This window comes from Lissotriton helveticus, chromosome 5_1 (assembly GCF_964261635.1).
Source record: "Lissotriton helveticus chromosome 5_1, aLisHel1.1, whole genome shotgun sequence".
NCBI lineage: Eukaryota > Metazoa > Chordata > Amphibia > Caudata > Salamandridae > Lissotriton > Lissotriton helveticus.
The window spans coordinates 893450921-893478101 of NC_136065.1; positions in this window are offsets into that span (position 1 = coordinate 893450921).

Genomic DNA, 27181 nt, shown 5'->3' on the forward strand with positions numbered 1-27181 from the left:
AGAGCAGACCCCGCTGGCGCAGCCCCGCCTTCCTGACGCGCTGAGACGCGCTGCTTTCTCCTGCCGAGAATTTCAGCCCCGGCGTTTCTGGGCAGCCCTCGCAGGCAGCCTGGAATATCGAGACCAGAGAGAGAGATACCATCCCTCATTCATCCTAACTTCCAGGTACAGAACTGAATAACCCCTCACAGAGAATTCTTTAGTTATTCACTTGGCAAAAACAAACTTAACTTAAACTGTAACTTTCTATTCCCGCCCACGTATTAGGCTTAGGTCAGGTACACGGGGTAGGCGTATTTAGAAACACCAGTTGAGTACGTTTAGTCAAATGTATATGTGTATGTAATATATTTTATTCATTTTAAAACATCATATGGCTTAGAAACCATATCAATGTTTTTACAGTATTATTTTATACTATTGATTTTAATGTATGCACTTTACTTAACTATAAGTATTGCAATAATATCGATCCATTTCTCTTGTATGAGAAAAGAGACTGATCAATAAATAACACCTTTTTATTGAACACGCCCGTCTCTTCCTTTTCTCTACATTCTGATGAGACTAAGAATGCACGTACTGACTGAGTAAAATAAATTGCCTTTTGTTCACACGACTCTCGAGATATACTCTTGATTAGGGGAGAGCAAAGTTGTCATGTTCTATGGTTGTCAGAAACTAAATCCCTTCTTGTCTAATCAGGGGAGTTAATTCTTTCCTGAACATTCGAGAAAGTTTCTAGTGAACTCTGAGCTAAGCTGGCAAACCCAAAACTTTAAGTCTAGTATCGACAGTAGTAGACCTAGTTAACGTCTGGTCTAGGCCTTTACTATTGTAGGTATTATTCCAATGCGCAGAGCCTATTGGGATGATAGGAACTACACTACACTATAAGCACTATGGCCCTGATTACGATGTCGGGCGGACTCCATAGCAGTCTGGAAACAGCCTGACCATAGGTCGGTGGTTCCGTCCTTGATATTGTTATGCTGCCACCCATGTGGTTGCAAAAATGCCATTTACAAATGAAGCTTGTGTGGCGGGCAGAAAAGGCCTGCAGCACCAGCTCCGTTGTCAAATGCATGTTCCGATGCGGCTGCAAGAAGATGTGTTGTGCTGCAATAGTACTGCTCAGAGGACTGCAGTTGGACTGGCAGAGCACCTTCAGGCCCACTTCCCAGGGTCACGTGCTAAGATTGCCCCACTTGGGTGGAAAGACTCACAGCACGTAGAGTCTAGGTGAGAGTTTCAAGATGGTTGGAGCCTTTTCTATCCCTTAGACTCTGATTAGGTGGCCTACCAACTTGTACTTGGAATAATTCTGGTGGTCTGGATTCAAAATGCAGGTCCATTCCTTTCACTCAGGCAGCAGGTAAGAAGCACAGCAGTCATTGTGAGTCTTCCACAGTTCCGGAAGTGTACTGAAGTGTTGGCCAAAATGGAGTATGGAGTATGGCAAAATGTTTGGGGTTGGCCCTCCCTATGGCTGACAGGTCAAACAGCCCATTAAATTTCTTTTAAATCTTAATTAATTAAATAACTGTATTTTGCTTGATTTTGGAGTTTTTACAGATGCCTTCGCATGGGGACACATTGCCTCATGAATGTAAGTTTAACACCACCTCTGATCCAGCAAATGTAGTAAAATCAAAATTAGATACATTTTGTGGTCTCTCAGTTTTGGGGTACCCCTTTTCTCCCAAATAGCCAAGTAACAAAGGTTATCTTTAAGATTTCAAGCAAAATACAAACAGGTTAAAGCAGTTTAAAACAAACTATGTTAAAGAATGAGCTACGCAGTATAGTGCACTTTCGCTTCTTTAACACACCCTTTAGGGAAGGGCAATCGTCTTTACTGTGAATAATACTATTTTCCTAGGGTAACAGTTCTGTATTTTTGATCAGTGGTTAGTCACCCATCAAGGTGATAATACAGAATGGAATAATCTTCTAAATTTGAGAAAGAAACTCAAACGTATGGAGCCTCATGCACATTTTATGCGCAAATATTTAAGAGCAGGGACTATACCCTCTGGTTTGAGGGTGCGTAATGTCCCGGCCTTGTTTGTGGAAATCCGGAAATTCCTGGAGCGGTGGTCACATATTGCAAACCGCTGCTCCAGGGATTGGATGCTTCTTATAATAGAAACTGCAAGGGAAATCATGGAAGTCTTGAACCAAGAAATCTTGGACTTGGAGGATAAATTGAAATCCTCAACTGCTTTAGAAGAAGCGACCGCAAAATTGGCGAAAGTCAACACAGACATGCAAGATTTTGAAACGTACCTGATGAATAAAAAGACAGAAAAATTAAGAAAGGATATCAGATAGTACTCCCAAGAGAAAGCAAATCCTTATCTCTAAGTACAGAGGCAGGAACATGAGATAGGCACCAGACAGGGAGGATCCCCAACAGATGGCCCCTTCACATCAGCAGACCTACATGAAGACCCAAAACCAACAGTATTGGTGGTAGGGGGTCCTTTGTCCATGGTTGAGGTTGCCAACAAAGATACACTACCTATGTTTAATCGCTCCCCTACAAATGTGAGTTCAGATGAATTATCTGTCCTTAGTCTGGCCTTTTCTTTGTCCCTTACACTCAACCAAATATTTTTAAACTGCATGAGGACCTGTTCTCCTTTTTTCAAAAAGTGAGATTGAAAACATTTTTTAGTTGGCCTTCCATTTGAACAAAATGAGGAAAATTGCTCACATTGTAAACCTCCGTCCCAATTTACACCACCTCTTGATATGGTGGGGCCTGAGGTTAAGATATTTGAGCAGATTGTCATTAGAAAGATTGCCCGCATTGTCAGATCTCCTCAAAATGCACATGGTAATCTGTCACATGTTGAGAATCAGGCTATAAGAAATATTCAAGAAAATAAAGATCTGGTTATCAAACCGTGTGGTAAGGGTGGGGGATGGTGCTGATGAAACAGTCCGATTATAATGATAAAATGCTTACAATGCTAGCTATCCCAGAGCATTATAAAAAGTCACACCCTAGAGAACTGACTAAGTTAAGAACCACCAATGAGGAAATGACAGAAAAGGCTCTTGAATTGGGATACATTTGTCAAGAGGAATTTATTTTCCTTAATAAAACATGCCCAAAAACACCTGCCCTGTATGGGCTACCAAAAACCCATGAAGATGTTAAGAATCCCGCCATGCGTCCCATTATCTCTACTATCGGTTCCAGTACGAAACCCTTGTCCAAACGCGTGAATGAGTATCTGTGTCCTTTGACACAGAATTATGCCTCGTATATCTGTGATACAGGTGACATTATAAGCAAGATTGAGGGTATGCCTTTTAATCAAGATACTGAGATCCTTGTAAAGCTTGACATTGAGGCTTTATACACACAATTTCCTCAGTGTCAAGCGTTACAAGTGCTCGCCGTCCTGTTGCAGAGGTCGGCTGGAGAAAGACCAGATGGCTTCATCCTTGAGTGCTTAGAGATACTATTGAAGAACATTTATTTTGACTTTAATGGCACTATTTACCAGCAGCTGAAAGGGACCAGCATGGGAGCATCTTGTGCTCCCAGCATAGCCAATGCCTAATGGGTTAATGGGAAACTAAGTATGTTTTCAATGAGGCATCTCCATTCTTCGACCAGGTGGGTTTGTGGAGACGCTTCATTGATGACATCTTTTTTGGAAAGGAGACAATGTGTCACTTCAGGAGTTTATATTGTGGCTGAATGTGAGGTGCTGAGGGGAGGGGAGGGGGTGCTGTACTGCTCAAAGAGCCAGGTCTTGAGGAGTGTTCTGAAGGCGAGTAGGTCTTGGGTCTGCCGTATGTGGGTAGGGAGGGTGTTCCAGGTCTTGCCGGCAAGGTAGGAGAAGGATCTGCCCCCGGAAGTCGTTCGTTGGATGCAGGGGACAGTGGCAAGGGTGAGGCTGGCGGAGCGGAGCTGGCGCATGGGGGTGTAGAAGCTGAGTCTGCTGTTAAGGTAGGCTGGTCCGGCGTTGTGGAGTGCTTTGTGTGCATGGGTGAGGAGCTTGAAGGTGATCCCCTTGTCAATGGGGGGCCAGTGTAGGTCTCTCAGGGGGTGGGTGATGTGGCTGCGGTGGTGGACATTGATGATTAGTCGGGCGGAGGCGTTTTGGATGCGTTGCAGTCATTGTAGGTGTTAGACTGGGATTCCTGCATAGGGTGCTTTGCCGTAGTCCAGTCGGCTGCTGACGAGGGCCTGTGTCATTGTTCTTCTGGTTTCGGTTAAGATCCACTTGTAGATCCTGCGGAGCATGCGGAGGGTGTTGTAGCAGGAGGAGGAGATGGTGTTGATCTGCTTAGCCATGGAGAGAGAGGAGTCGAGGATGTATCCTAGGTTGCGTGCATGGTCGGTGGGTGTTAGTGCTGTTCCCAGTGTGGTCGGCCACCAGGAGTCCTCCCAGGCTGATAGGGTGGGTCCGAGGATGAGTACCTCCGTCTTGTCCGAGTTCAGCTTCAGACCGTTTCTCCTCATCCAGTCGGCGACAGCCTTCATTCCCTCGTGGAGGTTGGTTTTGCCGGTGTGTTGGTTTTTGGTGAGGGAGAGGATGAGCTGGGTGTCGTCGGCGTAGGAGATGATGTTGAGGTCGTGCTGGCGGGCCACTTGTGCGAGGGGGGCCATGTAGATGTTGAACAGCGTCAGGCTGAGGAATGAGCCCTGGGGGATGCCACAGATGATATCGGTGGCTTCGGATCGGAAGGGTGGGAGGCGGACACTCTAGGTTCTGCCGGAGAGGAAGGATGTTTGTTCCCAAGACTCCTCTCCTGTGAACAAAGAGAGTACATATCTCTAATCCTATTCCTATCAAATAACCGTGGAAGCCTCCACATGGTATTCGGATTTAAGTGTGACAATAGCACAATAAAGGTACCTCAGAACAAGTACAGTCGCGCTGAGAATTCACCTTTCAGAGTCCTGATGCGCGAAATAGCCAATGTTCTCAAGCCTTCACAAAATAACGACACTAAAAAGTTTAAAACATTATATGAATTCCCAGCATAATAACTAAGCTGGCCCTCATCTATATGTCTATAATGCAACTAAGAAACTCCCATACAACAAAATACCTTACCATCGATGGTGGTGACACCATTTTGTGTTACTAGATGTAGGTGATTATTAGTTGCCAATATAATACTTTGAGGATACGGTGATATTCTCTGGAAGCCTTGACATGTTGGCTATTTAAGACACTGCTTTTTAGATACATCATATTGGTCTAAAATATTGGGATATCGTTTGTTGGAATGGGATTTATACCATATTGACCTTAAATATTGGGACATCATTCATTGGCATTATCGCACTTTTATTCTTGCGCAGTTTTTCATTTTAGGGGGGCACAGGGTTTTTATGGTGCCCTCAACTCTGGCGTTTTTTTTTTTTCACAGAGTTTTATATAGCGTGAACTAGACCCGAACTGAATCAGGTATCAGAGCGCTTTACATAGCACCAGTTACGTTACATGAGGACACGCATTCATTTTAGGCACGGGGTGATTAAGTGATTTGCCCAGAATCACAGGAGGTTTTTGGCGTTGTTACCGAGACTCGAACCCAGATCCCCAGGTCCGAGGTCCGAGGTCGAGTGCCCTAGCCGTTAGGTCCACTCAAGGGCCATCTATTGGATTCTGGCTTCAAGGAGGCGTGTCTTTAGAGTGTGATGGCAGACGGTCTTGGGATTATTTTACCACATTTTCTCATTGAAGAGTGACAATATATGGTGTTTAGTCACTTTGGGTAAGAGAATGTTCATATTGGTTAAACTACCAAAGTATGGGTAAGGGGAGCCTTATGAAGGAGTGTCTTTAAGAGATTTGACACTCCTTGATTACGGGTAGATTGCTGGAGTTTTTTCAAGATCGGCATCCGATGGGCCTTCTGTTGTGTACCCTGTGATATATATTTATATATCTGTCTTATGTGCATTCCGCCCTTACAATCAATCAATCAATTAATCAGAGTACGTGTGGAGCGCGCTACTTACCCGTGAGGGTCTCAAGGTGCTGAGGGGAGGGGGTGCTGTACTGCTCAAAGAGCCAGGTCTTGAGGAGTCTTCTGAAGGCGAGTAGGTCTTGGGTCTGCCGTATGTGGGTAGGGAGGGTGTTCCAGGTCTTTCCGGCGAGGTAGGAGAAGGATCTGCCCCCGGAAAGTCGTTCGTTGGATGCAGGGGACAGTGGCAAGGGTGAGGCTGGCAGAGCGGAGCTGGCACGTGGGGGTGTAGAAGCTGAGTCTGCTGTTAAGGTAGGCTGGTCCGGCGTTGTGGAGTGCTTTGTGTGCATGGGTGAGGAGCTTGAAGGTGATCCCCTTGTCGATGGAGAGCCAGTGTAGGTCTCTCAGGGGATGGGTGATGTGGCTGCGGTGGGAGACATTGATGATTAGTCGGGCGGAGGCGTTTTGGATGCGTTGCAGTCATTGTAGGTGTTTGACTGGGATTCCTGCATAGGGTGCTTTGCCATAGTCCAGTCGGCTGCTGACGAGGGCCTGTGTCATTCTTCTTCTGGTTTCGGTTGAGATCCACTCGTAGATCCTGCGGAGCGTGCGGAGGGTGTTGTAGCAGGAGGAGGAGATGGTGTTGACCTGCTTAGCCATGGAGAAAGAGGAGTCGAGGATGTATCCTAGGTTGCGTGCATGGTCGGTGGGTGTTAGTGCTGTTCCCAGTGTGGTCGGCCACCAGGAGTCATCCCAGGCTGATAGGGTGGGTCCGAGGATGAGTACCTCCGTCTTGCCCGAGTTCAGCTTCAGACGGTTGCTCCTCATCCAGTCGGCGACAGCCTTCATTCCCTCGTGGAGGTTGGTTTTGCCGGTGTGTGGGTTTTTGGTGAGGGAGAGGATGAGCTGGGTGTCGTCGGCGTAGGAGATGATGTTGAGGTCGTGCCGGCGGGCCACTTGTGCGAGGGGGGCCATGTAGATGTTGAACAGCATCAGGCTGAGGAATGAGCCCTGGGGGATGCCGCAGATGATGTCGGTGGCTTCGGATCGGAAGGGTGGGAGGCGGACGCTCTGGGTTCTGCCGGAGAGGAAGGATGTTTTGTTTTTTTCTCAGAGTTTTATATAGCGTGAACTAGACCTGAACTGAATCAGGTATCAGAGCGCTTTACATAGCACCAGTTACGTTACATGAGGACACGCATTCATTTTAGACACGGGGTGATTAAGTGATTTGCCCAGAATCACAGGAGGTTTTTGGCGTTGTTACAGAGACTCGAACCCAGATCCCCAGGTCCGAGGTCCGAGGTTGAGCGCCCTAGCCGTTAAGTCCACTCAAGGGCCATCTATTGGATTCTGGCTTCAAGGAGGCGTGTCTTTAGAGTGTGATGGCAGACCGTGTCGAGGGCGGTCGACAGGTCCAAGAGGAGGAGGGCTGATGTTTCGCCGTTGTCTAGTTGGCGCCTGATGTCGTCTGCTGCGGCGATGAGGGCTGTCTCGGTGCTGTGGTTTCGTCTGAATCTGGACTGGGATGGGTCCAAGATGTTGTTGTCTTCCAGGTGGTGGGCCACTTGCATGTTGACGATTTTCTCGATGACCTTTGCCGGGAATGGGAGCAGGGAGATGGGCCGGAAGTTCTTGAGGTCATTGGGGTCCATCTTGGGCTTCTTGAGGAGGGCATTGATTTCGGCGTGCTTCCAGCTTTCCGGGAATGTCGCTGTTTCGAAGGAGATGTTGATGACCTTCCGTAGTTGGGGTGCGATGACTGCGTCTGCTTTGCTGAATACGTGGTGTGGGCACAGGTCTGACGGAGATCCTGAGTGGATGGAGTCCAGGATTTGGGAGCTATATCTTGTGAATACCTTTTGAGAAGTGGCAGATCCTCAGTCAGCCTAGATAAGACAACTATCTGTATCATAACAGACTATAATGGAACTGTATTTACAGTAAGTACCTCTGGAGGAATAGATCGGGTTTTGTGTGCACTGCTAAACAGTGGTCAATTGGTGATGTTGACTACACATTTGATGTGTGTTGTATGCTTTTCACGACTTTTGGTGATGGTAAATGTATACACTGGGTGTGTCTGTACAAACTAACGTTAGCCCTGAGTAGGTAGGGGCACGTTGGGTTGTTTTATGTGGTGGTTTTTAGGTGATAATGATGCACACTGTAGGTGGTCAGGTTCCAGTTGACAACTTCAAAGCAATGACATTTATGAATATCCTATTGATTTTTGTGGAAATTGGTCCAATCGATGGTAATTTTATTGATACTCTTGATGTGGGTCCATTTTTCTAATTGTTTTATACTTTTCAGGTGGTATTTTTATTCCCGGGTGGAGTGGCTCTTGTGAGGGCTACATATCTGGCAGGTCCTGAGGAAGGTGGCATTTTCATCGTCTTGCAGCCACCGAAACGCGTCGACCACTGCCTTTATAATATCCTGCTAAATGCAGTTGTCACACTTGGTCATCCTAACTACTATGTTACTCTGTAGTTGAGTCCCCCAGATATGTTATGAATGTAGAGGTTTGTCTGGGTGTGTGTGAGTATGGTTTGAATGGTGGTGTGTGAATTTGGTTTGTATTACTCTACCTGGGTCTATATTGTATGTTATATTTATTGTTCTTTTTTTGTATGATTATTCATGAAATTATATCAATAGTGTTGATGTAAAAACAAAAAAGTAAAAAAAAAATATATGATGATGAAAGCATTTTTGATAAAAGAAATGAAATACAATAACACAGTTTTGTAATTGTTGGAGTATTTGCTTATTGATGAATAAGTTATTTTGGTTGCCCACATTGCACATTTTGATTAATTTGTGTGTATAATAATTTAAGGTCTGGAGGGAGATTATTTTTTTAGTCTGAATGCTGTGCCTTGAAAAATGTGCATCCTATTTCAAAGTAATTTTGGAAGGCCACCATATAAAGGATTGCCATGATACAAACATGAAGTTATAGGGATTTTTATAATTGCCTTGAGACAGTGCACTGGTAACAGAGATCTTCCTCAGGGTCTTCAGTGAAGCAATACAAGATGCAGAAACATTGGTGAGCTGAGTGTCAATCCTGATGATTAGTTTTGGACATTATTTTCTGGCATTGGTACTTGACCCATGTTATCTAGCGTAAGTATGCAAAATGTAATTCTTCCGCTGCGCAACTCCTGCCGCCGCAATCCGGAGCTGACACCATCAGTGGAGGGCCAGGGACAGAGGGATCTTGCCTGGCATTGTGAGGGGGCAAAAAGACCGTCAAGCCGCTCGCCGCACGGGACTCAAGTGGCCAGGAGTCCGTGCGTGCTAGCAGCTGCGAGGAGCCCCGCCCCCCTGCACACCGGGCCCATATCACGGCTTACCGGACACGCTGGCGCGGGTCCCGCTGCGCAACTCCTGCCGCCGCAATCCGGAGCTGACACCATCAGTGGAGGGCCAGGGACAGAGGGATCTTGCCTGGCATTGTGAGGGGGCAAAAAGACCGTCAAGCCGCTCGCCGCTCGCCGCTTGCCGCTCGCCGCATGGGACTCAAGTGACCAGGAGTCCGTGCATGCTAGCAGCTGCGAGGAGCCCCGCCCCCCTGCACACTGGGCCCATATCACGGCTTGCTGGACCCGCTGGCGCGGGTCCCGCTGCGCAACTCCTGCTATCGCAATCCGGAGCTGACACCATCAGTGGAGGGCCAGGGACAGAGGGATCTTGCCTGGCATTGTGAGGGGGCAAAAAGACCGTCAAGCCGCTCGCCGCACGGGACTCAAGTGGCCAGGAGTCCGTGCGTGCTAGCAGCTGCGAGGAGCCCCGCCCCCCTGCACACCGGGCCCATATCACGGCTTACCGGACACGCTGGCGTGGGTCCCGCTGCGCAACTCCTGCCGCCGCAATCCGGAGCTGACACCATCAGTGGAGGGCCAGGGACAGAGGGATCTTGCCTGGCATTGTGAGGGGGCAAAAAGACCGTCAAGCCGCTCGCCGCTCGCCGCTTGCCGCTCGCCGCATGGGACTCAAGTGACCAGGAGTCCGTGCATGCTAGCAGCTGCGAGGAGCCCCGCCCCCCTGCACACTGGGCCCATATCACGGCTTGCTGGACCCGCTGGCGCGGGTCCCGCTGCGCAACTCCTGCTATCGCAATCCGGAGCTGACACCATCAGTGGAGGGCCAGAGGGATCTTGCCTGGCATTGTGAGGGGGCAAAAAGACCCTCAAGCCGCTTGCCGCTGCCGCACGGGACTCAAGTGACCAGGAGTTCTTGCGTGCTAGCAGCTGCGAGGAGCCCCGCCCCCCTGCACACCGGGCCCATATCACGGCTTGCCGGACCAGTTGGTGCGGGTCCTGCTGCGCAACTCCTGCAGCAGAAATCCGGAGCTGACACCATCAGTGTAGGGCATGGGACAGAGGGATCTTGCCTGGCATTGTGAGGGGGCAAAAAGACCGTCAAGCCGCTCGCCGCTCGCCGCACGGGACTCAAGTGACCAGGAGTTCGTGCGTGCTAGCAGCTGCGAGGAGCCCTGCCCCCCTGCACACCGGGCCCATATCACGGCTTGCCCCGCCCCCTCGCCCACTGGAAGATATATCAATTTCCGACTACCGCAGCGCAGGACGCGGCGCGGGACGTGCTGGACGAAGCCCGGACAAAGGGCGGACAGTCTGTGACAGTCCGGGACAGGCAAGGGCAGGGCTGGGCCACCCCCCGTTCATCCGGACTAACAGACCTCTGGCAATTGTGACTAAGGTACTGCAGGGTGCTGGTTAGGTTTGGGGTTCACCGTGGCTGCCTATCAAAGTATTTGAAAGAGGAGGGCTTCTTCTTTTCATATATAAGATCTTAGACTGTATTGTAAAATGGGCAAAAGAAAGATAGCGGATGGGGGTCATGACTCTACCAACCCAAAGAAAGGGAAAAAGGCTAAAAAATCCAAAGCACAACATGCTGCATCTAATTGTGTTCTCACAAATATTGAATTGATTGTAGATGAATGTGAGGAGATACTGAAGGGAGCCCCTAGTTTAGAAGAACTAGGTAGTCTAGATGCCACATTAAAGGGTGCTACCCAGAAGAAGAACAAAGTAATTCCGGATATATTTCTAAAAAAGAAACCGGTTGTTAGAAGCCCCGTTGTTGAGATTCATTCCCCCCCTTAACCTCCTCAATGCCCAATGACATTCAAATAGCACAGGGATGCAACTTGTCTAGCAATGGGGACGTTCCGCTTGGTTTAACAGAGCTTCCTGACTCAGGTGGGGAAAAGAGTGCAGGAGCTGACGGGATTGTGTGTACCAACAGATATGCCGTCCTAGAAGGGGAGTCTAGAGAGTTGAACGAGGTATTGCAACAAGATACTGGCGCAAGTAAGACAAGCACAGAGAACACCGTAGACTGCCCTAGTTGTCAGAAATTTAAAGGAAGTATTCTAAAGAAAATGACATCTCTAGGAACGGATATTGCACAAATAATGAAAATGTTGACAGATCTAATCAGCCAAGGGGCAAAGCAGGCTACAAGTGCCTCCCAGCCATTACCTATAGCTACAACCTCGAAAACAGCTAACGCACCATCTCAATCAGCAATTAACCCCAAAACCATTGGATTGAGAGGCACTCATGGTGCCCATCAAACTGTGGAGAAGCCCGAATTGACAAAATCTGCAATCAAGCAAGTCAACCGATTAATATGCCCCATAGCAGCGAAAGGGCAGGTTCACAAAAATACATCCCAAACTGAGGCCATTAGCGCAGTAAGGGGGCGAACCAGTACTCATAAAACCTATGCAGAGACAGTCAAGCTGCAGGCTATAACAAAGTCTGGCAGTGGGGGGAGGGGACCAGAGAAACAAATTGGAGGTAATAAAACCACCATTAGGGGGGTCTAAAAGATTCAATGCCGAGAGCACTACAGCTTATATACCCAGTAATACTACCATCTACATGACAGGGGTACCGAGGCTTGGCCCAAATGTATATGAGAGTAGAGATTCTATCTGTAACAAAGCTATTCTCTGGCTGTGGCATGTGAGAGGGTGCAGGTCAGTCATCAGGGAAGATATGGTTAAAGTTACAAGACTGTCCCTGTCTAATTCTGATACAGATTGTATCGAAATTCAGTTGGGTAACAAGGCACTGGCAGAAAATTTAGTGACCCTGGAGTATAGAACTTCCCCCCCGGCATATTCAAATATACAAATTAGACAGTCTCCTTTATGGTCAAAAGTCAGCTCTTATGACGACTCAGAACTCAATAAAATTGATTGACTAGGGAAACACACGATATGTCACAATGTATCACTATCTCATAAATACCCATTAGGAATAACTGAGTATTTGCATAAGCCCGTTGAAAGAGATATTGAGCCAGTGGAAGAGACGCTACCTAGTAATGAGTTCTTGGGATTGACAGGAAAGAGCAGAGATTTAGGGTATACCCTACAAAGTGTAACGAAAGGGGGGGGGTGAGCCCCAAGCTGCTACCAAATGCATGATAGAGAAGGTAAAAACAATTAATTTGGTGTCTTGGAACATAGCGGGTCTCCAAAAAAAACTGGATTGCCCAGAATGGAACCATTTTATTGAAAGATTCGAGATCTGCCTGTTCCAAGAGACATGGAGTTTGATCCCTCTGCATAAAAATGGCTATGCAACTCATTTTATCCAGGCATCCACAATAGGGAGAGGCCGCCCTTCAGGAGGTCTCCATATATGGATTAGTGTGGCACTAAATTGGACTGTCTCAGTGCATAAGTTGCCAACAGATGATATATTATATATCTCACACAGAGGTCCGCACTTCGCAACAACTATAGAGCTGTTTTGTGTATATGCTAGAGGCACACCGGGTGGCCAAGTCTCTCCTACGATAGCACTACTTGATGCAGCACTAGCAGATCTTCCTCCATTGTCTAATATTATTGTAGGTGGAGACTTGAATTGCACATACGAACCTTTAGCTGAAGATGATTTGGTAGGATCCAGTGCAGAGGATTTAAAACAGTCTATTCCCCTATTAAATCTGGAACCTATTAAGAAATGGTCCCCAAGAGCGATACAACTAAACGCTCTAACATTAGAACACAATTTACGTGCCCTACACGAGAGGACTTTCTCTGATGCAAAGGGGGCAATGACGTATAACAGACTTAGCTGCCCATCGCGCATTGATTACATCCTACTGGATACCAGATCTTGGGGAATATTAGTGGATATGGAGGTTATACAATCCCAAGACAGTGATCATAACCCACTCTGTATGAAAATCAAAGGGGGGATTGAGGGCAGAGTGACATATGGCGCCTCAATGATCGCTAAAGAAGTAATCCCACGCACTGTAACCGCAAGCTAAAATGGACCAAAGTAATGTGTCAAGAGGATAAACTGACTAGCATCAAAGAGTTTGTGCGATTAGAATCTAGAGTACTGGTGACCCCCACGTCTCTACAGGCGAACGACCCAAGTTTTAACTTAGCTGATTCCTACAAAAACTTAATAGAGAAGATTGGTGCCTTTTTCACCATGAGAGAGAACAGAGGATCAGTAAAGAACAATTTAGATAACAAGGGAACCCCCTGGTACACGGCAGGTTGTAGGGCAAAGAGGAAGGCCATTTTGTGCGCCATAAGGAGGAAAGATCCAATGGCAGTGAAGCTAGCTCGTAAGGCCTATCAAATTAGTATTAAACTGGCAAAAAAAGAATGGGAGGAAGAGCACTGGCAGCAATTAAAAAAAAGCGGCCAGTTTGAAAGACTCAACCACTTTTTGGGACCTGATAAATAAACTGGAGAGAAGGGGTGTAGAGCCCATATCGAACCCAGTAAACTCGGGGCAACACGTAGTACCACCAATCATTATTATACCACAGACCCATAGTGATCCTGAACCCTTTCATATCAAGGACGTACAAGAAGCCATTGGAAACTTATCCCCCAGTAAGGCAGCAGGCCCGGATGGGCTACCTGGCGACTTATTACTATATGCACCTGAATTATGGTCGTGCTTCATCACCCTACTAATGAACTTGATCTTACAGGGGCATTCTGTCCCTGAGTCATGGAAGGGTGCAGAGGTAGTGACCATATACAAAAAAGGTAACAAGGAGGACCCTGCCAACTACAGACCAATTAGCCTCATTGACACCATTCAGAAAGTAGTTGGCAGGGTCATCGTTACCAGAATAGGGTCCTGGATAGAGGAAGGCAGTATACTCACCCACTTTCAGGCAGGATTTAGACGAAATGTAGGAACAATAGATCAGGTCTTCAGGTTGTATGCTATCTACGGGAAGACAGTCTGTGTGGCAAAGGGTAATCCATATCTGGCCTTCATAGATCTAAAAATGGCATTTGATCTGGTCCCCCGAGACAAACTCTGGAAGGTACTATTGGATATGGGGTTCCCGAGTTATCTCTTGGAGTTGATAGTAAGGCTCCACCAGGGAAATTACGCCAGAATTAGGTGGGGGGCCCAGGGACAATTAACTGGGAGGGTGCCTGTACAGAGGGGAGTCTGCCAGGGATGTGCGACGGCCCCGACATTGTTCTCCCTCTTTATCGATGGGGTGGTAGACCATTTGAGGGAGGACTCTGCGGATGCCCCTGCCCTGGCGGGCAGGAAAACACCTACTCTCCTCTTTGCAGATGACACCCTCTTATTGTCCAAAACCCCCTCTGGGCTCCAGAAGCTTCTAGACAGATTTAATGTATTTTGTGCCGAGAGGGGCCTTACTGTAAACACAGCCAAAACCAAAGTGATGGTGTTGTCAGGAGGAAAAAAAGCCAGGAGAATGAGTGTATCGTTGAATGGGTCCCCACTAGAGGTGGTGGAGGAGTTTGACTACTTGGGTGTCAGGATTACCAACAGAATTAAATGGGACTCCCATGTGGCCAAAATGCTCTTAAATCTTAAAATAACTGCTGGAACAATCTTGAGAAATCAGCGCTTGTCCACCAGCAGACCAGTAGCCCCAGCCCTGGCAGTCTATGATGGCAAGGCCTTGGCCTCTGCTATCTACGGCTCGGAGCTGTGGGGATGTGAAAACACCACGAATCTGGCAAGAGTGGAGAATACGTTTATGAGGGATATGGTTGCTCTTCCGCCCTCGACTCCTCTTAAACCACTCTTTATAGACATGGGAAAACACTCTATCTCAGACATAGTGCGCCTTCGTCCTTTGTTGTTCTGGGTGCGCCTGAGAAGGACGCCAGAACTGGCAAACTATGCCTTAGTGTTGGATGAGCTGATCATCCTGAATAGTTCAAACAAGGTCCACTGGTTAAACAAACTAAAGCAGTTGGTTTTGAATTTAGGTTTGGGAGAATTTTGGATCTCCCAATCCCCTCCCGACAAGCAAATTATTAAAAAAATCTAGTGGGAATGGGTCCAGGCGGAGGAATTAAAAAGTACAAAGTGGGGGTCTCTAACTACAACATTTTTGGAACAAAAACCTACCAAGAAGTTTGAACCCTTCCTTGATTTTATCCAAATTCCAAGAGATAGGCTCTTCATGAAAATGAGATACGGAGTACTTCCTCTGAACAAATTCACAGAGGGATGGAAAGGAGTCAGGATCCATTCCCATACCTGCCCAGGTTGCCCATGTATGAGCGAATCTTTACCCCATTTCTTGTTCGCTTGTACAGTGTATAAAAAACCAAGAGCAAGATGGCTAAAACCTGTATGTAGAGAGTTGGGAGTGAGAGATTTTAGGATTGCTCTGCGTATCCTCTCATCAGATACTACATCTCTTTTTGTCGTATGTGGGATTGCTAAGTATCTATCAAATGCATGGTTTATACGATTAAGGTTGTTAAAAACTATTGAAGGCTAGACTGTGGCTTCTAATTTGTCACCTAAACCCGCTACTGCATATGACTGCATATGACCTATGACTTTTTCATATATAATCCAGTGTTTTATATGTAAATATTTTTTATCTTTTTAAAATGATGAAATGAAGCGAACCGAATATGATATTTTAGATATGTGTGTTTTTATGTTTAAATTGTTTGTACTTTAATGATATGTATATATCGAATAAAGTATTACAACATTACTACCCAATATTAAGATGTCAGTTTTATTAGAGTTTAGCTAGAGTTCATGCCCTTCATCAAAACAGCAATGTAATGGATGGAATTTGTGGAATTCTTCATAACCCAGTGAAGGTCATCCTCTACACCACTGGTTGTTTCTTTGATAGGGCGCTGTGCTCCGTCCACCCTATTTGCATGAGTGTGAATCATGCCTTTTAAATGCTATTTGCAATTACTGTGATGGGATTTGCATATAGCAATTACTGGCATCTACATTTCTATGTAGATGCTAAGTAACACCAGTGGCAATGTTACTCAGCATTCTAAAGGAAATGCAGAAGACTTGTGCCAGTGCTGCCTCGATCTGACTCCTGCATTGATGCCTTCCTGATGGATGACACACAGACAAGGGCACCAGACAGGGCAGGCAGTCAGGTAGGTTTCTAATGCCACATGCGATAGTGCACGTGTATCACATAATTGTTATATAGCTTCTGGAAATAAGGGCTAACATGGTGCCAGAACTGCAATTAAATTTCTTTAGGTACTTAGTGACCTCCCACAAATGACACAAGGCCTTGTCAAGTATTAAAGCATCCTGAATGGGTACAGTATAAGCCCTGTACCTCCTGTAGCTGTTTATTTCTTAAGCTGCAATGAAGACCCGCCCTTACCCAAGCCATAACTGGGAGGGGTGGGGGCATCAAGTATAACTGACACACCAATCCGTGTACCGAAATGGGAAAGGGAGAGGTTAATTATAAATTTTGTTTTTACAGCCTAACCAACTTACTGCAATAATCACAGCACAATGTATTGTGCCACGATTAGTGTAGAAAAGATGCATTTTAAGAAATAAAAAGTGTTTAACTACAATGGGGCAGATTTTGATGCCGTCAGAAACGGCTCCAACCGTGGGTCGGACCCATTCCGACGGCATCAAAATATCCTGCTTGTATTCTTTTTCAACCGACCAATTTTGATATGGTCGGTTAGAAAGGAATCCAAACGGGCTTTCCAAATGGCTTCTGACAGGCTTGAAGAGCCCACCTGCCATTCAGGATGCCCCCGTAATCCCTCAGGTGGCTATTTCCATGATGGCTGATTCCCACAGCCTTTCTGTGCCAGCATTTCTGACACAGAAAGGCTGTGGGAATCCCACTTTGCCCCCCCCCAGGTGCAAGGCCTCCGGATGGTGGCCTAGGGGGAACCTATAGTGCCCCACAGTTGATCTCTGTACCCGGTGGCAGGCATGTTGAGATGCCTGCCACGGGGTGCAGGGATGAAGAGCACCTCTGCTCTTTGCAATGAGAGTATGGATTCCGTTCGGAATGCATGCTCCTATTGTAAAGAATCGGACAGTGTGGTTACATCCTAATTGCTGGTTTGGGACCGCCGACAGGAGGTCGGTCGGCTCCACTTCCAGAACGGTTTTGGATGGACTTTGGTTGATCCGACATCATAATCAGGCCCTATGACGTGACGTCACAGAGTCATGAGACTTAACTCATGATCCTGTGACGATGAGTCATGTGCTGCATGTTGCTCATGTTTCTGCTCAGTGCATTCTGTTTGTAGCATTTCAGCTGAATTCGCAGAGTGGAGCTTTCACTTTCAGCTCCTTAAAAGTTTAAAAGGGCAATGCCAGTCTCAGCACTTGGTCACAACCAGAGCCCAGCAGCAATCACATCGAAATTAGTATCCCTCAATGCCCCCTTCCCTGAAACCTTTAAACCACAAGCTGCCTCTAATTCTACACTTTTTTGATGCTTAAAAACTGAACTACTTACTCTTTAACGCTACCCTGCCCTGAATCACAATAGCCCTGTACTACTCCCTAGTGTTACCTAAAACCTAAAATCCCCTCATTATCCATCAGCTGCATCCTTCCCTGAATTTTTAAAATGCATTACTAGTCTTCCACCCCCTTCCCCACTTCACTTTAAATGCTCCTGTCAACTTTAGATGGAGGATACCCCTGCTCCCAGTACACTAACCTTTGCTCTATAAGGAATGACATTTTACCATTTTTAAGCCACTACTTATTACCACTCTAATTTTTCAGCCACCAATATTTTTGACTCACGTTTTTCTCTGTACTTTTTTCCCATTAATATTTTTACAGCAAACAGAGTAAGAACAGTGCGCAGGATATATAATACCTCTCCAATGTGCTGTGAGTGTGACTGCTAGCCAGTTAGCAATGGGATCCCAGGGATAACTAGCACTAGAGGATGTAATCACATTCTGTCTTGTTTATAAAAAAGCTCCATTCAAAAATGTTGAGAATTTAGAAATGGGCTAACTGCAATGATAAACTCCTAACTGGAAAAATCTAAATGTATTTTGCTGTGCTTGGTGCAAATGGGTACTGGATATATCAGAGATCTGCCTGGAACTCTTTTGAGGGTTATTACTCAAGAAACCCGTATGCGTTCTAAGACTGTTTTCAATAATTTCTGTATTATTTGCCATAAAAAGTCAAGTCAAAGTTTATAAATACATTATTTTTGTCTCACTCCAAAAATATGGTTATTTTATCTTTACAATAGTAATTGAAGGACCCTCATAATTGGGAAACACCCTTTAAATTCCAGGCAGATCATTGAGTAGATATGCTCAAACTTTTCAATCATCACTGGGGTTGTGCATGCAGTGGCATGTAGCCTCAAAGCTTACACCATTTGTTAATTAATGAGAGGTGCCCGAGAGAAATCTGCAAATAGTTGCAAGGCTATACCACTTGTGGAGAAGATGTATGTGCTGCTGCAGTTGTGTTCCTGTCAGAATGAGGATGGATGACCAATGACTAATGGCTATTACTTATGTATGCATGACAGTTGAAATGAATGTTTATTTAGTACTTAATGTTATATAGTTTTCATGCCTTGAGTCGAGGGAATATTTAAAAACAGACAAAGTTTTCTTTTTTCAGTCTGATCTACGGTTGAACACAATGAACACAGTTGACAGTTTACTCATCAACCCATTTTTGGGCTTGACACATGCTGATAAACGTCAAGTGAAAAACAGCAGGAGTTGATAAACCTGAAATTAAAATTGAACAGTCTGCAAAATATAGGGAAAAGGGTTGCACATGTAGGTTTACCAGAACATGGTATGATAAGATAGAATGGCTTACTGGTAGCACTCCTAAAATGTTTTATTTTGTTTTCCTTGCTTACTCATTGGAGGTGAAGTTACCTGGACAAAAATTGGAGTAACTGACCTAAAACATCTAGCAGACAAAAATAAAAAATAAACATGATTCCTATAAATACCATTTGAGATATGTCTTTTTGGAAAATCAGACATTTTACAGTAATTGAATGAAGCATACCATGTGGGATTGAGAGAAAATAATACGCAAGTTGATATAACAGATAGAGGAAATCAACATTTATTAATTGTATTTGTTTTTTGTGGTGCCTTTGACTTGGTATTAAGAGGTCATAATGAAAGTGACGAGTTTCTAGATCTTGGCATGTCCAGGGTCTTGTTGATTTTGTCTCCAGCATTGACAGTGCGAGGGAAACACCTTTAAAAACTTCCACTATTTTTTATAGGAACTGCCAAACCTATTCAGTATGAATTGCTGGACTGTATTCTGGAAGTAAGAAGAGAGTATATTATGGAGCAGTTCAGAAAAAAGGATTATGTGGCTATCTAACCTGACAATACAACTGATGTCTCTACTAAGACTCAATGAGTGCTGATGTTTTGCTTCATTGAGGTCAATTGCAAGGTAGTTGAAAGTTTTTGTATCAAACATCTAAGAGGCTCATCAGAAACAATTACTGCAGCAATTCTTAGTGAACTAGACACAGTTTACCCTGAGCAGTGTGCTAAAGAAAAAGTAATTGCTCAAAGCTATGATGGTCCCAGCACAAAGTGCGGTGCAACTGGTGGGGTGCAGAATAAAACCAGGTATGTGTACCCAAATGCAAATTACATTCATTGCTATTCCCACCAATTGACCTAATCATGGAACAGGCTTCCTCAAAAATATTTAAAGAACATATTCAGAGGTTTTTTCACAGCATTTTTTTGTACATTGCCCAAAAAATACTGACATTCTTGAACAAATAGTTGCAAGAAGACTTCAAAGAGGATCTGCAACACACTGGATCTTCAATATTTGAGTGATAAACAAAATTTATGAACACAGAGATTATCTTCTTAAATGCATGAGGATCATCACAATCAGGTGTGATTTTAAGTCCAATACTATATGTGAAGCTCATGGATTTGCAAGAATATTAGAAGATAGGGAGTTCATATTCTTTCTGTTTCTTTTTTTATTGTATAACGCCCTATATGGGCATTTTATATAATCACTTACCATAGCAAGAGATTGATACAGTATTTGTCTAGTGAACGACAACAGACTTTGTGACAAGCATCACCAAAGAACAAGAATCCAATGACAGTTTGGATTCTACACTTTCACAGAAATCTAAATTTGTAAACTGGAGACTGCAAATAAATACCATGACCCAATAAGCAAAAGGAGTTTGTGACATTATTGTGATCCATGCCAGAGAGCACTTTGCATTCACAAAGCTTCTTGCAAGTACAACACTATTGTGAAGTGACCTTTTCGGAAATCATGCTAAATTTTTCCCAGCTGAAGAACTCACAGAAACGTTGTAAGCATATCCTATGCTAGACAAAGCCAGATTGAATACTGAGTTTTCAGTCCTATAAGGAAATGCCTCTTTTTGCATGTCCCCCCACTTTTTGGACTAATGCTGCTGGTTGTTCAGCTTTAAGATCGCACTGAGGCCTGCTAACCAGACCTCAGTGTCAGTGTACTAACCTATTCCAAGATGTGTTGAATTGGATACACCCAGTTGGCAAGAACTGGCTTACTTATAAATCCCTATAATCTGGAACCCCTGGTACTCAGGTTATGTAAATCAGAGTGTTCCCCCAGTGCTGCCACACTGCTTGTGCCACCCTGCTTATGGCAGAGACAAAATGGGCCCCAGCCTGTCACTGCAGATTGACAGGGCAGTATGTAACACTGTCAGTTCAACGTTGCCATTACAGCTAATGACAACGCCACCACTTCCCTTACGTAACATATGTAAGTCTTCCCCAAGGAAGGCTGAGAGAGTCCTATGGCAGGGAGCTGTATACTGCTAAGTGAGACATATCATGTTCTAAAAGTTTTAGCAACAACACTTCAAAATTGTTGTTTTGCTGTAGAAAGTTAGGAGCCCCATTGGCTAACGCAGGGTTACCGGCTGGCACCCCAGCCTGTCTAACTTCTGAATGGGACCACCTGGCAAAGTTGACTAAGGTATCAAATTAATAGTGACTTTGAATCTGACCTGATGACTAGATCAGAATAAAAGTCACTATTGAAGTTAAGCAAGTATTAGAAAGTTGGCACTCTGCACTCCAGCTAGTCCAGTGACCTCACCAATGGCATTGACACATATTTGGGTTTCTAAAGGCCTGGGGAGCTGTATGAATGACAATAAACAATCTTATAATTTGCAAATACGTCAGTGATAAAAGACTTTTTGAAAAAGGAAGAAAAGAAGACCCTCTAGTGAGAGAAACCAAAACCAAACAGGGAACACAGTGACCAACTGTGTGAAGATATACAGTATACAGGGTATTTTATCAGAAAGCCAGACAATTCTGTTTCATACAATTAAAAACAAAGAGGGGAATTCTCAGTGTGTCATTTACTCATAGTTCAGGTCTACCTTTTTGTTTGTCAACAGCGTTTCAACCATTTTCAACGAAAGTAGGGTCTCATCAGCACTGTAATAAACCTGGGGATGGCTAAGTATTGGAAGTGATCTCTTCCATTAATTTGATAACCACTGGGATGTGCTGCAACCGGGGGTCTTGGCAGCACCAACATAACAATGTTCACAGTCATGCTGTACTAGCAGAGTGAGTTGCTATAGACTGGTAGCATCAATGGTCAAGTCGATGGAGTCATATTTTCCCATATGTAGTTCTAATAAACAAGTAGTTGAAAGCTTCCACACTGATATTGAAAGCTTTAAAACTGTTCCACCCATAATACGTGGCCAGTATGATCCCGAGCTGTCAAAAGAAAGTGAGTCTGCCAGTCAGAGATGGGATGAAATTATTAGCAGCCTGATTGCAGCCACAGCTACCCAGGGTTGAGCTACGGTTGAGCAAGCAATACCTACTGGACCCAAGATGGTATCTGTTAGTGTACTACAAGATAAGGCCACAGAACCATATCATATAGTACACCCAAATCTTCACAAATCCTGTATGGAAGACATGACTTCTGTCCTACTAGTGATGGTGCCATGGATTTTTTTTTAGCTTTGTGTGTCTGAGAAACCTACAGAAATCTCTTTCATAAAGCTGTTGAGGATTGTCATAATGACAACAGCAGAGTCTGAGTGATGTTTCTCCTTACTCCATAAAACATTTTTGCGGATCACATTGACTCAAGCTACACTTAATACGTCAATAGAAAAATTAAAGGTAACACCAAAATTCACCAAAAGAACAATTGAAAAGTTAGTTCATATTAAAGATTGATGAGCAAACTTCTTATATAGATAGAGAATATGAATGTGATGTGTGATAATTGTATCAGGTGTTTATTGCTAGGTTTGTTTTGTAACATTAGAGAGTTCTGTAGGGCACTTAATCACCATTTTAATGTTCATATTGTACCCAAATGTTGAATACATTTTCTACATTTTATTGTAACCGTCAGCTTTATATTTTTTTAGTAACACATTTTACTCAATGCGTTATGTATACATCTATGGCCAACACCTGTACAGTTTATGTGTATATAAGTAATTATATATGTGTGTGCTTACATAGGTGTGTATGTGTGGGATGTATGACATTACAACGCATGCTTTTACATCGCATGCTTTTACAACACGGTTTTTACAACGCATACCATTACAACGCATAGTGCTTTTAGGCGCTGGATAGTGAATTGTTTAATTTACTATTCCAACTCCAGTCCCCGTGGATAGTAGGGAAGGTGTTGGATAGTACATTAAACCTATTCCCTATCCTAGAGCGCCCCCCAGCGCAATGCGTTGTAATGGTTTGCGTTGTAAAAGTTGCATTGTAAAGGCACTGCGTGGTAAAAGTTGCGTTGTAAAGGTTGTTTACCGTATGTGTGTATTTATATGTTTGTGTGCATATATATATATATATTCTTGTTTATTTTTTAGTTAAAACATTTTAATTGACTGTTTAAAAATATCATATTGGATTTGAAGGACATATTTCTTAAAATGTACAACATTTGTGTATTTTCATAATTTACTTTTATTTATCTTATCTACCGTACTTACAGGCTCGGGGGCCTAGGAGTGACATAGAAAGTATTTAAAAATAAAGTTAAAAATATATTATTGAACAATTATCCTTAGCCGGCTTATGCATAGAAGGTTTTTGTTGCTTCTTTCTGGAAAAAAAGATTTTCAATGGTTATTTTTTATATTTTAAGCAATGCATGTTAGTTTAATTTCATCATTTATGTTTATTTAATGATTTCTGATGGACCCAAGAGCTTTAAAGCGATGTATGAATTATTTCAAGTACAATGTTGACTTCGTTTTTTTAACAAAACTTCCTTGTTGCTGACTTCCTGATTGTTTTGAATGTATATTTCTTATACTTGTAAACATCTAATATGACATGAAGATTACTAGGTAATCAATATGAAATTGCTGATGCAGAAAAAAAAAAGTGGCTAGCCTGCACTACAGGTAGGAACACAATTACAAAGTGTTTCTTTGTGGACATTTATTATCCTATGTTATGTTTTTTATGTTGGAAAACGATAGAGCCAAATACATCATTCCCTTCAGAGGTCAGACTTGCTTGACAGCCCAGAAATTCAGTGAAATATTTTATGAGTTTTTCGTTACAAATACCTATAAGAACTGTATTTTTGGTCCATTTATCACAGAAATAGTGCTGAAAATTTCACCAAAATACACCAATGTTTGTTTTTAAATCTCATTGGGATCACTCGCTACGCTCACTCACTAAATATAATTGCTTCATTGCTCTTACGTTCTGCCACTTTCAAATTCCACCAGAAGCCACTTTTCTACACTGACCACCACTTGAGGACAATCAACATAAAATAGTTTGTAAATCATAAGGAGTGATGCATGCTTCCACTCAAGTGGTACCTGGCCAACTTGTAATAACCGATTAATAATGTTAGTGACAGTATAGCTAATTGCTTTCCTAGTGAATTGGTTCCATCCCACAAAGAAATGAAAGCCTGTTTTGATTTTTAATACCATATCCAGACACTCTTGACACTCTAACATTTACATACTTAAACATGCTTAGAATGCAATCTTCATAGGTATTTAGAGGTTATGCATAGTCAGTATTCTGTTTGCTTGATTTATGATTGCCCTTTTTTCTTCAAAGATGCAGGATAGTTGATCACAAGAATATTGGTTTGGTGAGGTGAATTGTTTTCCAGTATTACTAGCTTCACCTGTAAGTAAGGCAGCTTTGGTCATTCTCAGAGTGTAAAAAGTGGAGATTTCTTTTTTCAATCGCTGCTGTATAGATTTGTAGATATTCTGTATCTATCCATTGCAATGGGATGAAAGCTTTATCGCCATGCTCATTCAGATTTTTTGCTCATTCTCTTGTAGCTGATTAAGATTGGCCTAGGGTTCATTAGGATTGGAACATTGTGGCTTGGTCAGCTTATTTGGGCTAATAGTATGAAGTGCTATTTATATCCATTTAATTTGGGAGGTCCAGGTGACTCCTTATGAATTATACATGTGAATGTTATGCATGTGCTGCTGATATTGTCTGTGTTGGTCATACAAAGATTTGACAGGCTGGCCCACAAGTCACAGCTCATTCAAATGCATATTGTGTGTTAGCTAACATTGATGTGATCTTTATAGCATTGATTAAAGTTGGATCAACAACATAGCATCTGAGTATGACATACAAATATATTTTTTATTTATGAAAGTGTTATGTTCCTTTTGCATCTAGGGTCAATTAATTTAATAATCACATTTTCTGTACAGGAAAGACTGACAAATTAAATCACAGAAATGGCCATTGTGTATCATTGGCCTCTTCAAAGCTTCTATTCATTCTGAGTCAAGGACAAGTTAGCTATACAGGTTTCCCTAGACTGGGATCAGGTTGGCCAGAAGGTGTTAACAACCATTATGACCTGGCATATCTGATGATGGCTCCTTTCCCACCCACTTATCTCCTCTCTGTCTTGGAGACCATGCCTGTAGTGCATTTAGAGTGCATTGGCATGGAGTGTTTTCTATTTTTCTAACTAAGTGTTTTATTGTTTTAAAATGATGCCAGTAACACAAAAAGATGCTGGACGGAATGCTGAGCATTATCAAACATTCACCCCCAGCTAAAGATCTCTGTTAAGTCCATTGTCTTTTTGCTCTCCATGCCACCCCAGTTTCGACCCAGCCATATGCAAATCTGTCTTGACTCTGCTCCCCCGGGAACAGTTTAGCCCGAACTGCCAAGCCAGGTGCTCCCTGGACCTGAAACAAGCATGCGGAAAACGTGGGTCCTGTGCTCTCGTCCCTTGATGATTGTTTCTGGTCCAGGGAGGACCTGGCCTGCCAGTTCGGGCTTGACTGTTCTCATGGGGAGCAGCTTCAAGACTGATGACTGGCTCTAAATTGGAATGGCATGGTGAGCAAACAAAACAATGGATTTTGGCACAGATTTCTGTACTGGGGTGAATGTTTGACATTGTTCAGCATTCAATCCATAAATTCTCCTTTTTTGCATTTGTCATTCTAAGTGGGACAGATATGCTCAGCCATGGGCCCCATGCTCTACATGCCACTGGAGTCAAGCTAGCCTAGCTGATGTGGGGTGATACCCCATAACTGGTTTCAGGATGCTTGTTTCCAGTCCAGGCAGGATCTGGCCTGGCAGTTTGGGCTGCTCTGTTCCCGTGGGGTTCAGGGTCAAGACTGATCTGCATATGGATCAGTTAAAACTGGAATGGCATGGGGAGCAAGAAAATGGTCGATTTAGGCCCAGATCTCTCTATAGGTGGTGAATGTTTGACATTGTTCAGCATTCTATCCATCAATTATTCTTTTTGCTTTTGTCGCCCTAAGGGGGACGGGTATACCCAGACATGGGTTCTGTGCTCTCCATGCAACTGGAGTCAAGCTAGCCTGACTGATGAGGGGTGATGCCCCATAACTGGTCCCAGGATGCTTGTTTCCGGTCCAGAGAGGACTTGGCCTGGCAGCTTGGGCTGGTATGTTCCGGTGGGTATCAGGGTTAAGACTGATTTGCATATGGCTGGGTTCAAACTGGAAAGGCACAGTGAACAAGAAATTAATGGATTTAGGAACAGATCTTTGTATTGGGGTGAATGTTTGACATTGTTCAGCATTTCTTCCATCAATAAATCTTTTGCATTTCTTGACCTAAGTGGGACAGGTATGCCCAGGTGTGGGCCCTCTGCTTTCCATGCCACTGGAGTCAAGCTAGTGTGGCTGATGAGGGGTGATTCCCCAAAACAGGTCCCTGGATGCTTGTTTCAGGTCCAGGTAGGACCTGGCCTGTCTGTTTGGGTTGGACTGTTCCATGGGGAGCAGGGTCAAGACTGATTTGCATATGGTTGGGTCCAAACTGGAACGGCATGGTGAGCTTAAAAATCTATGGATTTGGGCCCAGATCTCTGTACTAGGGGTGAATATTAGATATTGTTCAGCATTCCGTCAATCAATTGTTCTTTTTGAATGTTTTAAATACAATGTAAAAAATAGAAAAGGCAAAAAAGGTATGTGTTATTTCAAGTTCAAACTAAGTTAAACAAGTCACAAATCAATTAAAAATGTGTTAATGACAGAGATATAACATGAAACATCAATAAATGAGTAATTCAAAATAACTGAATTGCTTGAGTACAGTCACCAAACAATAAGAAAACCTCATTCTTCATAAAACAGGGCAAAGAGCCTTTCAGCCATTGTGATTCCAATATGTATTCAGCATAGGACAAAATTGCCATCTTCCTCTCTAAATTGTGTAGGCATGTTGACTCAATAAATATAATGTATTTGCTCTTTCCAAATGCCTTTTAAATGTTAACACAAAAGTAGTGGTGGATGGAAACAGTCCTTGTGTTTTAGTAAATTACAAACAAGGGAGCATATTTACAAGCCCTTATCGCTACCACAACGTCACTTTTAG